Here is a 15101-nt window from a genome sequence, read left to right as displayed (position 1 = left end):
CATTCAGGTGATGTGAAGAGCAGAGGTCTAGACAATCTCTATTGCTTTCCATTCATTCTATATTCACCAGAAGTAATTTGGTTCCAATTAATGATCTATTCTTTTGCACAAGTGTCTTTAAGGAAATCATTTACCTACTCAAAAAGAAACATATTCAGCTGCTCTTTTTTGTCTTGATGCATGCAGCTATGTCTTAGGTGATGAGCAGCTGTATATGTGTGAAGGTGGGAAAGGCAGACTTGGAAGGAATCAGTCATTCTAGAAAAATATGAATTCTGTTCTGGTTATTGCATATTATCCAGGGAATCAAAGTATGATAGCACAGTTCACAAAAGCTCATTTTTGCTTCAGAAGCACAAAAATAAAAAATGCTCTATTGAAGTCAGACCAGATCCCACATGGGTTATGCTTGATTATGTGAAAAGAATTTGACTCCAAAGGAAATTACTGTAACACCTAAGCAGTTTAAATGGAATATAAATGAGGTCAGAATACCATTCAAAAATCAGAATTCCAATCTACTCATTTTCTTATGTGAACACCATTGTGGACAACACAGAGCTGAAACTCTGGGTAAAGTGAAGTATAAGTCCCTGAACAACTTCAGGCAATTTCTGCAGAATTTCACTCACCATTTAGTTTAGTAAAGTAAATTCATATTTTTATTACTCAGGGAATGGACAGACCTAAGTGTTGTGGGAAAATTAAATATCTCCAGTGGGGAAACTTAAAGATCAACAAAACAAGAATATGACCTGGTTTTGGAAGTGCTTCTTATAGGACAAGCTTCTGATGGGACACATATGTCTCTCCATCTGACTCTGTGTGTGTGTGTAATGAGTAGGATTTCCCCATACATTTTAATTACTGTGGTGATAGCTGCAATGGCAAATTCAAACCGCTTAAGATTTGAGTCTCCCTATCATAACGTCCCAGGTCTCTGAGCAACCTGGTCTGCTGAAAAGTGTCCCTGTCCACGGCAGGAGAGTTGAAACTTGATGATATTTATGGTTCCTTAGAATCCAGGCCATTCATTGATTTTATGATGATTTTGTGATAATTAAATTGATCAGTCTGCTCTCCCAAAATTATGCTACTGAATACATAATAATGTACAACTTCACTATCTCTTTCTGATAAATTAAACCATGGATAAAGATAGTTTCCCACAATGTCTAATGTTGTGGCCACTTCTGAAAATGTTTGTGCCTTTTCCGACAATTATTAAAGACAAGTTTTCTGCCTTCTGGTCTGCTCTTTTCCATATATCCACAAAGGCAGTGGATGCTCTTATAGGGTTAATTTTCTTAGCTTTTGGCTTTAAATTCATGGAACACATTGTGTCCAGCCTTAATATTTTACACTGTAAGCCATATCATCTTTTATCTTTTATTTATAGTGAACCTCATATTAATTTCTCAATAGCAGCTGGCACAGCAGGAGGGGCAAGGCATTGATCTTCCAATTTATCCACTACTCTTACATATCCTGAGGTCGATGCAGTCTAGGGAGATTGATGGGCTCTGGCATCAGTACAGCAGCTGTGTGTTTCTCATGCATGAAAATCAACAACAGGAAACCAAAATACGACAATTGACAGTAATATCAGCAACCTCTGTAATAAAAATAACAGGATGGTCTTTAATAATTTAATGGAATATTGGGTATTCCATAATGAAAAATCGGCCATGTAAGAGTTTGTGTATATAGCTTTGTGAGATTCTATACATGTTTGCAACAGCTAGGTAAGAATGCACACTTTCACATACACAACATGCATATGTGTGTTTTCTCTCACCTTACAACATGAGTCACAGGGCTTCACTTTAAATTGTGACTTGTATCTTCATTCATACAGCCTGATAGGGACAGATCTCTGAAGGATCAGAAAAAGAGAAAAAATTCTTATCATTACACATTGTTTGCAGTTGCACAACAGGGTTTGAGAGATCCTGCTGTATCATCTCCAATTTTTATCTTTTTAGAAATAAGTCGATCTGCATTGTTATCAGTTATGAACAACAGATGACTCCTACTGCCCATCACCAGTTCTGTCTCCCATCTCTGATTGCATGCATGTAGCAGTTTGAAAGCAAATCAGTGAGAGATCCCAAGTCAGACCTACAATTTAATAGGAAAATTAAAATAAATGCAATAGTACAGAAACACTGAGAGAGCCAGGATACAACCTGACACCCTATCGGTCAGGGTGGTGGTAGCAGTCTGATTAAATGGTGGCTGCAGTCCTCCTGAAGTGATGGATGTGGTTCTGTTGAAGTGGTGCTCCTGTAGAAGGGTCTTCCTCTGAAGGTCCAGTGGTGGTTACGTAGCTCCTGTCCTCTAGGAATTCAGTAGGTAAAGCTGCTCTGGTGTTCTAAAACCTCAGATTAACCAGGTAGGAATGCTTGGTTCCTCCCCCTGGGTGGAGCATTTCACAATGGGATGATGTAATTTTATGAGTAATGGCAGTGAGGCCTTGATGGCCCATTTAGCAGAGATAGCCCCTCAGCGGGAGTAATCAGGGATGAATTATAGGGAGGATAAAGAACACTGCCTCACTTCTCTTATCAGCTTACATAGATGGTAAAAGAATACATACCTTTTAGTTACATCTTATATTGTAACCTAGGACAACACAGTAAAGAGGGAATACTAGACATCTAATGTTTACTCTTAGTGCAATCTATCTGCTCTAGACAAGTTATAGGACTTTGTACAAACAATTTTAAGCATAAACATTATCAGCTTTCTCTGCTGTGTGTGTCTAAACACAGAAATGCTGTCCTACTCAAATGAAGAAGTATCTATCTAAAATTTGATTAGCTAAGGTGTGCAGTAGTGAAGTGACTCCTTAAAGTACTTTGAGTAGCAATCACTGCATGATCCCACACTATGAAAACTACAGGTAAAACTTTAGCTTGTGTTTCTAATTATGCAACATACAGGAAATTGCTAGAGTCAGTGTAGCATTCACTGCCTTTTCTTGTATGTGGCTTTTAATGTCTGGGTCAATTTCTTTTCCTCCTTTATTTGCTATCTTTCAATTTACCCAGAAAAATATAACAGTTCATGCAGTCCCACCACAGTGCTGGAGCTTTCTGGCTCCACAACCCATGACCCAGATAGGGGGATCTGTAAGAAACTGAGATTTTGGATTCAAAACCAGCCCTCCAGCTGGTGATTAAATAACCAGAGAGAGAGAAATGCTCTGTGACATGGCCTGTGTACAAGGAGAGAGGACATATTAAGACTAAAAATCCACATTAAATACAGAGCTATTGCATGTGCTATGAAGGTATGATTGCAAATATCAGACCTCAGACAGACTGTTCACTTTGGAATTCCATCCACTGCTAGCAGTGTTCAGGTACATATTACCTATGAAATTAAAATTACTCTCATCCCCTATAGGTCTTAAAAAATCAAAAAGAAGTGGAGGAGTGTGGTATCTTTCTACCAGGCACTTTAAAAGATGTAGAAGAAAAACTCTCCTAGTACTCAGGATGTTCTTTGGTATCTTATGAAGACTATGGAGGCACAAACTCATTCCCTTTAACAGTCCATGATGTAGTGTTTCCATAAAAGGTGCTATGCGACCTGTTGAGCTTTATGTAGTAATCCTGTTATTTTAAAAAAAGCTCACAGTTTTAATGGCCATAGTAAACAGAATATCTTACTTAAAACTCACAGGAAAAGGCTATGAGGGGCTTTAAAGTACAGCACAAAAATTGCAAGAAACTACCATGAGCTATTTTTTTTATTTTAAAGCTTTTTTCTTACTATGAAGACCCTTTATTCTTAGAAACTCAGGTTACTGTAAAGAATCGCTGCTTTTGAAGTGTTTTTGCTAAGAAAGGATAAGAAGCCTCTGAACATTTACCCAAATATAAGAATGTGCTTAGGCTGGGGTTTTGTTAAGTTTTTTAAAATATTTGAATATATTACTAGATAGTCCCTTTGTCTGTGAATAAAAGAGGAAATGCTGATAAAATGACAGAGGGTCTTCTTGTAGTATTTCTGGACATAAACAGTAATAGATGTGCCTGAGATTTCACAGGAGGGATTGTTTTTATGATATTTCCTTCTCAAGTTTTTTATTTTATTTTATTATATTTTATGGACTTCAATAATATCCTGCATGCTTCAAGTACAGGTAAGATAAATAGTGCATAAACCCCACCAAAATGGCTTCTGTCCCAAGGTGCTTACAATCTGAGTTTATGCAATGGCAAGAAGAAAGAGAATAACAAAATTGAATAAAAGGGGAAAAGACAAAGACTAGATAATTGTGACTGTCTACCAGTTCAGAGATGGCATATGTGCTTCACAGTAGTAAACCCACCACTCGTCCTGCAAAATATTTTACAGGTTTTGAGGGAGAAACAAAAGAAAAAACACTTCACATTTTGTTGAAGTTTGCTTTCTATTATCTGTGTACTTTTGTCCTTTCAATGATAAACCCCTGAGCCCAGGAGGATGCTCAAAGTTACCTGGGCAGCCACTTCTGTTGAGGTGGAGTTTGAAAGGAGACTCCTGCATCACTGATACCAGTCATCTCATTTGACACATGGTGAGTTTTTTAGGAGCTCTTACAAACATCCTGGAATTAGTAAGATTTTCTACAGAAAGGCTGAAATATTCCTCTTATAGACAGAAAATTACTTCTGTTTACCATGCATATCAGTAGTAATGGATACTCTTAGATGACTCTTTTTTTATTTTTTCCATTCTATATCTTCACTGTTTCTCTGATTATTCTATTACTGTTAGTTGCCCTGTAGATAGGGAAGTAGTATACATGGTGCAATGCCATTAGCATTTCTTGTACCCATGAAGATTACACATAGTGGGATCAAACTGCTACTGCACAACTGACAGTGTACATATGAACAATTAATATAAAAATGCTTTTTCCACACCTATGACACTGTCAATTTACTGCTCCAGTTCCTAATACAATTCAGTTCTTCTCTTACAATGTTCTGATCAGCCTCTATCCTTGGCATTTCCCTCCAGCTGAATGTCATCAATTAATTTCTTCAGAAACTACTCTTTTTTTTTTTTGGTAAGCTCATTACTGAAAATCTTAAGACGAAATTTTCCTAAGAGTCTTGAAGAATTCTCCAAGTAACATCCCATCTATAATATGGTGTGCTGTATTTTAAAGAATACATCAACCAATATGCCCAACTTTTGCAAGTCCCAAATGACATTAGTTAATGACAAACATGAAAATATGTAAGTAACCATAAAAAAATTGAACTCTCCTTTTTTCATTTTATTTTATTTTACCAACAATTTTCTAAAGCAGGCACAACAACCTTGCATTCTTGCATTCTGCATTCTGAAATAGGAAAAAATCTCTTGTTAATACTACGATAGTCCATGTGTCAGGGTAACACCTTAGGTAATGGAGACAAGGTGTGGGAAATTGTGATAGTGAACCTCGGGGAATTAGGTCAGAGTGACAGGACAGGCTCTTTTATATATAATATATGTATATACATATATAAATACATGTTATATATATTTACCAATGGTTTCACCTGAGGGAAAGAGGAGGGTGTTTCTTTCAAAACCAGAGAGACACCAAAACTGCATTATAAAAATATTTTTGCCAGCAAAGAAACAAGCAGGAAAGAGATGATTTTATTTTCACAGCTAATTTTACCTTTCCAAAATTAGAAAGTTTCAAATCTTCTGCCCTCTACCTCTCTGGTCCTCTGTTATGTCTTATAGAACTCAGATGCTTTCATATTGCACCTCTCTAGAACCTTTGAAGTTTGGTGTCTCGGTTTTGAAAGACAGGTATCTGCTAAGGAAGGCAGAAGCCTCCCTTGAAGCGGCAGATATAACCCCTTTCCCTCTGAGTTATTATAATTTTGAAATCAAGGGCCTTTAGGCAAAGATGTGGGAAATAGGAATAACAGTTCTTTACTATATATATATAGATATATAACCAGTCAAACGAAACAACAACAACTATGACAGTAACAGCAAACAATCACAAACCCAGTCCCGGCCTTCTCGGCTGTCGGGCCCTTTCCCCTCGGGTGCAGTTCCACTCGCAGCCGGCAGGGGCGCTGGCGGCTCCTGGTGAGCAGGGCAGGTGCGATGGTTCCCCCGCGGCTGCAGGGGGCGCTCCGGAGCGAGCTCAGGGAGCACGCGGCACTGGTGCCCTGGGATCCCGGGGAAGGGTGGAACAAAGGCTTCAGAAACCCCTGGGCAGCTGATCCCAGACTCTCAGGAACAGCAGGCTGGAGCAGCAGGCTGGAGCGGCAGGGACAAACACAAATCCCGGGTGGCAGACGAGATGTATCCAAAAGGGGAACCCCCCGGAGGTCCAGGCAGGGCGAGCACGGCAGGCAGGGCGATCACGGCTACAGCGTAGCGAAGGCTCGAAGCAGCAGCGGGGCAGGGCGGCCACAGCCCAGCCTCCAGCAGGGCAGAGAAAGCAGCTTTGGGTCCCGGCATTGTTTCCAGCAGGAAGGAAAAAACGGCCGAAAAAAAAAAAAGAACCAGCAGCTTCCTCTCTCTGCAGCTTCTCTCTCCAGATGCTGAGAGCAAACTGAACTCACACTCAAGGAAAAACAAAAGCCTGGCCAGGCCCTTTTGTCTTCTCTTAAGTACGGCCATTTATCTCCTAGCAACATGCATATGGGAAAAAATTCCTTTAACAGAAAAAAAACTAGGACTAAACTAAAACCCCAACATTTGGCCTGGTTACTCTTGTCCTCCTCCTCCAGAGCATTTCATTCAAAGCATTTTCTTATAGAGGTGGAGAATGAGAACCCTGTACAAATATGTGTGCATATGTATGTGTGTTTTTATCAAGTTGATCATATACTGTCAGCTATAAAGAATTAAATTGCAGTCTGTATTAGTAGGAAATGGGACAATAGCAAGGTGTGGGGCCATTGGGCCCTGATGCCATGCAACTGTAGCACCAAGGAGAAGGAAAGAGTCTCAGGAAGGTGTTGCAAGGAACAGCAGGGGCACCAGGTGCAACGGGTACCAGGTTATACTCCCAGCCCCAGGGAGACCTTGGCCTTGCAGTGCCCCGACATTTCCAGAGAACAAAGCTGTTCAGCTGTTACAAAGACTTGGACCTATTATTACAGCAGATAATTCAGATGAGCTGTAGGAGAGAGTAGAGTTCTAAAATGAGTAAGAGTAGTAGGATCTTATGTTGAATTCAGGAAGCAGTGATGGTAGCAAAATGGATAAAAATAGGATGAAATGTAGCTTGCCATGCATTTTGGGAAACAGCTGACTGTAGTACTAGGGTACTATTGAACTTCTGTGGTAATGTCTCCTTTCTTGGTAAGGACCAAGGAGGACCAAGTATGTAGGTTTTTAAATTGGATGTGATAGATAATTCATGAATTTTCCATTTTCCCAAGTGGAGGGTCCATGTACTGCTCTCCTCACTACACCATATGATCACCTACAACAGTGCAATAGACTATGACAACGTAATGACATCTGCTCTTTTTCCACCTGCCTCTCCACTAGGATAGAAAACATTTTGGATTGGATGTATTGCACAGCATGAACTTGCTTTGAGAGAAATATGTATATATAAATATTAAAAAGAAAGACACATTTATTGATAGTTTTGAATTCTGAAAGGAAAACTGATGAGCTATATTTATAGTGCTTATATTTCTCAAGAGTTTTGATTCTAGGATTTTTGGGCTAACTCCTGAGAGACTTACTATACATCCTACTGTAGAAGTAGTAAAAGGAAACATTTTCTGGGTGAAAGAAGTACTAAACCATATACCAGGTGTATGGCCCAGATATTGCTCCTGTTGTTGTCCCAAAAAGTGGGATTTATCATGCGGTGTGCAGTAAAGCAATCTCACACAAAGAGTTAAGGTATTTGTTTACTTCATATTTGTGCCAAGATGGGAGCTAGCTGGTAAATTCACAAAGCTAGAACCAATTCTCAAAACTTCCAACTTTATATACATTTTAGAAAATAAAGAAATCCTCTTTCTATTTGCTACAAGTTACTTATTTCTCTTACTAATTAGTATTCTACCATCTATTAGTTAAATGGTTCTCTCACTTCTCATGCTAATTACTCTACATGCTGGGTCTTTCGCTTGAGTCAAAAGTTTTCTTGAGTTGGTGGTTGTGAGGACTTAAAGAATGCAGTTACATGTCTCAGAACATTGTCAGAGAAGGAAGTTGCCATAACCTAAGCCACTGCAGCAGAACTCATGACATACGCAGATGGCAACAACAGGAAGATGCTAATTTCCAGGCTTCATGAGGCTGATCTGGGTAACATATCCTGAAAAAAATTCCCATGTAGGAAAGCAAAGTATGGGAAAGGGTACAAGTGCATATACACATGCCACTTCAAGTTATGAGAATGGCATTTGCACCACATGGATACCCGGGATTTGGACTATATAAAGGTGGTACCTCCAGAGGAATGACTTTGGGGATCCCACAACCAAGAAGACCAGGGTGAAGAAGGACCAGCAGCACACTGGTGGTGTTGGTGATCCACCATTCACATGGCGGTGTAATCTTCCTCTCTCTAAGTTAGGAGCCCTGCTGTGGTCAAAGAGTAGAGAGCTCATTGTGCTCTTACTGCATGCAGTTCTGAACAAGAACCTATCTTCATTAGGCTATAGAACCAGATTTACATTCTAACTTAAAAAGATATGAAAACTTCCATTTTTTTCATGGAATTCCTTGGAGATTCCATAGCAAAAATTTCATGCATATGTATATAGTGAATCCAGAAAATAAGTTTTGACTTGACAAAAAAAAGCACAGGTGAAAGGGATTTGGACCACTTGTGGACAGTAGGCTCAGTGTAAGTCAGCAGAGTGTGCCCGGGCAGCCAGGAGGGCAAACCCCACCTCCGTGTGCACCACACACAGCATCACTAGCCAGCCAAAAGACAGGAACATCTCACTGGATTCAGCCATGGTGCAGCCTCACCGAGTCCTGAGTGCAGTGCTGGGCGCCACAGTTTAAAAAGGATGTGAAGGTCTGTAGCAATGGGGACCACAGCTGACAGACCCCCTTGCATGCCCACAGAAGATCCGTTCATTGCCAAAAATCGTCCCTTGATGTCAACCGAGCCCAAACCAAAGCCTGACAGAACTTAACAGCAGAAGGGCACCCATTGGCTGGCACAGCTGCGGTGCTGCTGCCCACGCGTCCTATCGCCCAATCAGCTTCCTGCTCACGTGCCATCCACGCGCTCCTCCAGCCAATCACGGTCTCGCTGCCAACTGTCACTCAACCGACTCTCTCCTCACCCGCGCCTGCCTCTCACCCCTCCCCCCCCTTCCAGCCGTGCCGCCCGCGGCCATGCCTTTCCCACAGGCCCTTCTGGTGAGCATAAACCTCAACCCCTTTAACAAATATAACCCCATATTCCACAAAGGTCCCGGAATACATCCAGAAGAGGGAAAAAAAAGCTGGTGGAAGGGCTGGAAGGCACTTCTTTTGACGAGCGGCTGAGAACTCAGGGTTTGACTGGTTTGGAGAAAAGGAGGCTGAGGAGTGAACTGATGCTCTGTACAGTTTCCTGGCGAGGGGAAGTGGTGCGGGAGGTGCTGATCTCCTTAGGATTCAGGGATTAGGTGGAATTTCTTCATCAAGCAGTTGGTCAACCCCTGCAACAGGCCTACCTGAGAGGTTGTTAATGGTTTATACCTGCCAGTGCCTTAAAAGGAAACTTCTGGTCTATGGCCTTCAAAATATTCTGTGCATTGGTTAGCCCTTGAAGTGTTCAGGCAATTAAATTAAATGATCACTGTAGGTCACTTATATCTTGGTCTACTTTATTCCAAATAAATGTTTGTGAAAGCTGCTGAAACAAATAAAGACAGAAAGTGTTTTTCTGGCGTTGCAGCCTCTTCAGAAACCTTTGCTACATTTCCAATGGCAATGGTTTCTCTTCTGGGACTTCAGCCAGTATCCCTTCACATACTTCTAAGTGTTGTGCTCTGGGTTGTGGTCACTCAAGTTCTGAAAGCCTTCAGATTGAGGGATACCACAAACTCTCTGGGCAGCTCACTCCACTCCAGTGCTTAATGGTTCCCACAGGGATTTTGATTTCTCTTTCTTGTCTCCAGCTTGAATCTTTCTAGTTTCAGAAAATGCTCATGTGTCTCATTCCCTGATCAGGAACTGTTAGGAAGACACTGGTCCCATCCCTTTTACGACCTCCCCATAGGCACTGTGGTGTGCTGTCTGGTGCTCTAACACCTCCTCTGCTCCGTGATGAACCAGCCACAGCCCCACAGACTCTCCTTGACTCTTCTGAGCCTTTCTTGTTTGTTTTTACTCTTTCCTGCCTGGGATCCCAGAAGGATGCAATGCCCAGATGAGGTCTGATGGGTGCTGAGGAGAGGGGATCATCCTTGCACTTTTTGACTAGGAGAGAATGACAGGACAAAACCTGTAAGAGTGAGACAATGTGCTGAATTTAACTTTTAGTCAGGCCTTAGGTGTTCAGGCAGTTGGACTAGATGATCATTGTACATGCTTTCCAACTGGTTCAGCTCTATTCCAATCTATTCTGTTCAATTCTACTCTATATATACTGTAGGGAGGAAGGAGGAATCAAAATGCTATTCTACTGTCCCTGTTTATGCTGAAACCACTCTTTTCTGTAATGACAGCTGCAAAATTATGAACTATGTTTTGCAAAAAACCAAAAATATCTTGCATATGAACAGTATCCTGCATCATTCTGTTCAGGGCATTTTCCAGAACCCTTTCAATTACTTCATGATCCCTAAAGTTTTCCATGATCCTACCTGAAAAGAGATGAGGGGCTTTTACAAGGGCTAGTCAAGATAAGAGAAGGGTTAATGGCTTCAAACTAAAGAAGAGTGGTTTCGTTTTGGTTTTAGGAAGAAATTCTTTCCTTGTGAGAGTGGTGAGACACAGAAACAGCTTGTCCAGAGAATTTGTATATATCCTATCCCTGAAAGTGCTGAAGACTGGGTTGGATGAGCCTTTGAGTAACCTAGTCTAGTGGAAGATGTCCCTGCTCAAGGCACAAGGGATGGAACAAAATGTCTAAGGTCCCTTCAATGCCAAACCATTCTATGCATCTATGATTGACTAGAAAATCTGTACAGTAATATTTATTGACAAATAAGTTATGGAGGTTTCAAGGTCAGACCCTTGAAACCCTGGCACACTACTTCTTTGAAAGAGCTCTATTGCTCTAGTTAAAGAAAGCAAACTCCAGCTTTATGTAAACCTGGGTGAACGGTCTTGAGCATAAGTCTTATGAGGAGTGACTAAGGAAGGTGGGGGTGTTTAGCCCGGAGAAAAGGAAGCTCAGGAGTGATCTTATTGCTCTCTATAACTGCCTGAAAGGAGAGTGCAGCCAGGTGAGGGTCAGTATTTTCTCCCAAGTAGCAAGTGATGGAAAGAGAGGAAATGGCAATAAAGTTGCAAAAGGGAAGATTCAGATTGGATGTTTCAAAAAAATTTCACTGAAACTGTAATCAGGCATTGGGACAGGTTGCCCAGGGAAGTGGTGGAATTTCCATCCATGGAAACGTACATAAGGCATGTAGATGTGGCACTTGGAGACATGGTGTAGTGGTGAACATGGAAGTGCTGGGTTAATGGTTGGACTCTGTGAACTTAGAAGTCTTTTTCAACCTAAATGATTTGAAGATTCTAAATTTTTGATACCCAGAAGATCATTTTTGACAGTGAGACCTATGCTGATACCTCCCTACACACACAAATACTCCTTGACGTGCAACCAATGCCTGTCATAGCTGTTGAGAAATGCTAAGGGATTTTGAGATGTTTAACTAAACCCAAGGGGAATTTTTGATGGGTACTGTTACACACATGGATATAGATGTATACATTTCTATGCCTCTGTGTGTGTGTGAATTGGTCATTGTATGAATGTTACCATGAATTTATAATTCAGTTATTATTATTATCATCATAGTAAATACTACTATTCAATGAGTAAATGCTGCTAAATCCCTTTTCACCCTTATCTTTTGTATCTGTATCCTTTCCACCCTTACTCTTTTGGGTCTTTTGTCTTGGTGTAAATCATTCTTAGTTGAATCTAATCTTATTTTCCTGTGTATGCTTCATCCATGTAGTAAGTAATAGAGTGATCCTTGCCATTGAACTCTGTTAAAGTCATACTTTCATAGATTTATATTAAAACTGCTTTTTTGCCGATACTTTTGACAATGATCCTTTGAGCAGCCTAACCACTCTTTTGTGACACTTGTGTGTACAAATCTTTTCATGTAAAGGCTTGTTTCACTCCTTTCACTCCTTTTAATTCTCCTCTAAAACTGCACTTTCTATCAAGGCTCTGAACCAGAAGTCCCCTTCATTTATGTACAACTCTCAGTCACCCACAGGCAGCATCTTTCCCCATCACCTCTTGCTATCTCTTGACATCAGTTCCATGCTCTACTGTCAATCACCTTAGTGTCTCTTATCTATCCAGCTGCTCAGAAAAATTTATCATACCATTATTTCTTTAGTTATTTAAACTATTGGCAAAAAAAATTGCTGCAGTCTGGTAACTGATGTGTTACCACATTTCACTTGCTCAATAGGACATAATTGAAATCATAGAAATACAGCAATATAAGAAAACAATGAGGCAGTAGGTGATGAAGTGAAGCAGTAGAGCAAGGAAGAGCATTTTAGCCTAAAGAATGCTGTATGAAGACTTGTGCTGATTACAGAGTCGTCTGGATCAGGCCACCAGTTTTACAAATTGGAATATGGCTTCTACACAATGGATACTTCTTGACTTAGCTATAGTCAAGTGAGACATGCTAAAAACAGAGGCATAATTTTCAGTTTTACTTTGTTTTACTGAGCACCCTGAGGAAATCAGTATCTTCATCAGTAAAATGGAAAAAGTATATTTATCCACCTTTGACAAGTGCATCATGACCCAAGGATAAAAGTGCTATGCATAACTAAGTATTTTTAGTATTACTACTTTGATGTGTAAATCACAGACAGAATTGGCTGTAACTGTCTTTGAAGTTGCTCTGAAAAATTATACCATATTCCTCTTCAGCAGTGATTTAATTTGTGAATTAGTGACATGACAGACCATAAGAATCTATTTGGAAGCCTTCCAATTGGCTTTCTCAATGTGTCTGCTGTGAACATGCACTTAGTGTTCAGTAGGCAGCAAATGTCCTCAAATTATTATTACTGATTGAATCATTTTCTCAGTGAAAGAATTTGTGTAATTATAAATATTATTTTTGTTAATATGAATAATTTAATCATCTGGTTCAATTATCATAAATTATATTTACAAAACTAAAGTTGTTAATTCAACCTAGGTACTCCTACCTTCAGACTGGTTTAGTATGGATGCAGTTTTCCTTGGAACAAACCAGGTGTGCTACAGGCCACCAGACTTCTGAAGCCTAAATTTAATCAGAAAATACAGTCAGTAGTCCTTGGATCATCCAGTGAATTTAATTGGTCAAACAGCAATACATCATCTTTCAAGAGGAAAATTCAAAAAGAGACATGATGTCCTTGTCTTGCCACTTCTGTTCGACTGCTTTCCCTGTGTGCCTGTGTTTCAGAGTATTACATAGAAGGGTTAAAATGTTGTGTTACTCATTAATCAATAAATTATTTTTCATCCTTCCATGCTGTGATGCAAATACTATGATTGAAAAAAATGTGTTTCAAGTAAGTTTCAAGTTTGTGGAGTAGTGCTTACACAAACCTTTTTCAAGATCAAATAACAAGTCAAAGAAAAAGCAGAGGTCATATTGCATCATAGTTTGATAAAGAAAAACTTGGAGATTATGGCACTATATGATGTTCAAGACACTTTGAAAATCAAATTCATTTTTATAGGATGAACCATGGTAGGTCACATGACCAGGTAGCCTGAGAAAGGTCAGAGTGATTTTCAGTAAGAATGAAAAGTTAGACTCTATTTTTCAAAATATTTTGCTGTCATTTAAAATACAAAAATGGCAACAGCCATTCTTTTACTGAATGCTATGAAATGCAATATTTTGGACTGGTAAATCTTCTTTAATACTATCACAGTATTGTAATGCTACTACAAAAAATAGCTTCTAGTTTGTAATGATATATCTAAAACATTGCTAGTCAAGCAAATGTCTGAGTCAAAAAATAAAATAAGATTGTGTTTCTTTCATTCTAGATTTTTTCTTGACTTTCCATGCAGAAATGTGGTTTTACAAGAGCTAGTTCAGGTGACAGGTTAAGAAAAATCAAAACGTGTTTTCCTTACTTTAGCTGCTTTAAAATTGTAGTATTTGTGACTTGCAAACTGCTGAGCCAATTGTCTCCACCAGAGCTTATTTTGCAGTTCCTATCAGACTTTAAATGTGATAATGACAACAGTTTGTCATCATATACAGGAATAAATAAGAGACATTGTAACAAACATAATTTTAAACTAGAGAGTGATAATTGAGATTTCAATAGATTTTTTTTTTTTTTTACTATTTCAGAAATCTAAATTCTTCAGTGGTAGTTCTGTATCAACATTTTAGTTGTCTCTACTCAAAAAAACCCTGTAATGCTCCAGTTCCTGGAATGAATACTCCATTTCTTAATTGTGTTGATACATCTGGTCAGCCTGCTGCTGGAAATATTTTTTTTAAGATACACAGGAGTGCTGTTGTCTGAGAAGATAAGAACTGTCATATAAATGATTAAAATAGGCAAGGTAGTAAGTTACTAACAGACAGACTATACTCATTGTCTGCTACTGAGAAATTAGTGGCAAAAAGGACGTTCTAATTATCTAATCTATCATCCTGTCAATGATTTTTCTTAACTTTTCCAATGTTTTGAGACTTTTGAGATAATTCAGGTTTATTTTCCATCACAGTGAAATGCTATGGCTAAACACTCCTGATGTCTTCCTCTACATATTTAACTACTTAACATTAACCTATTATTTTTAATACTATCCTAGGCTAAGTCTAGCTTGCATTTCTTTTTGATTTTGGAATATCCAGCCCATGAGAAACTCAAGTACTTACACAGGTAGGTATTTTTAAATCAAGAGTGGTATGGAAAATGTGGAAAGTATTCATGGA

This window comes from Aphelocoma coerulescens, assembly GCF_041296385.1.
Source record: "Aphelocoma coerulescens isolate FSJ_1873_10779 chromosome Z unlocalized genomic scaffold, UR_Acoe_1.0 ChrZ, whole genome shotgun sequence".
NCBI classification, from domain to species: Eukaryota; Metazoa; Chordata; class Aves; order Passeriformes; family Corvidae; genus Aphelocoma; species Aphelocoma coerulescens.
Note: the sequence above shows the minus strand (reverse complement) of the source record.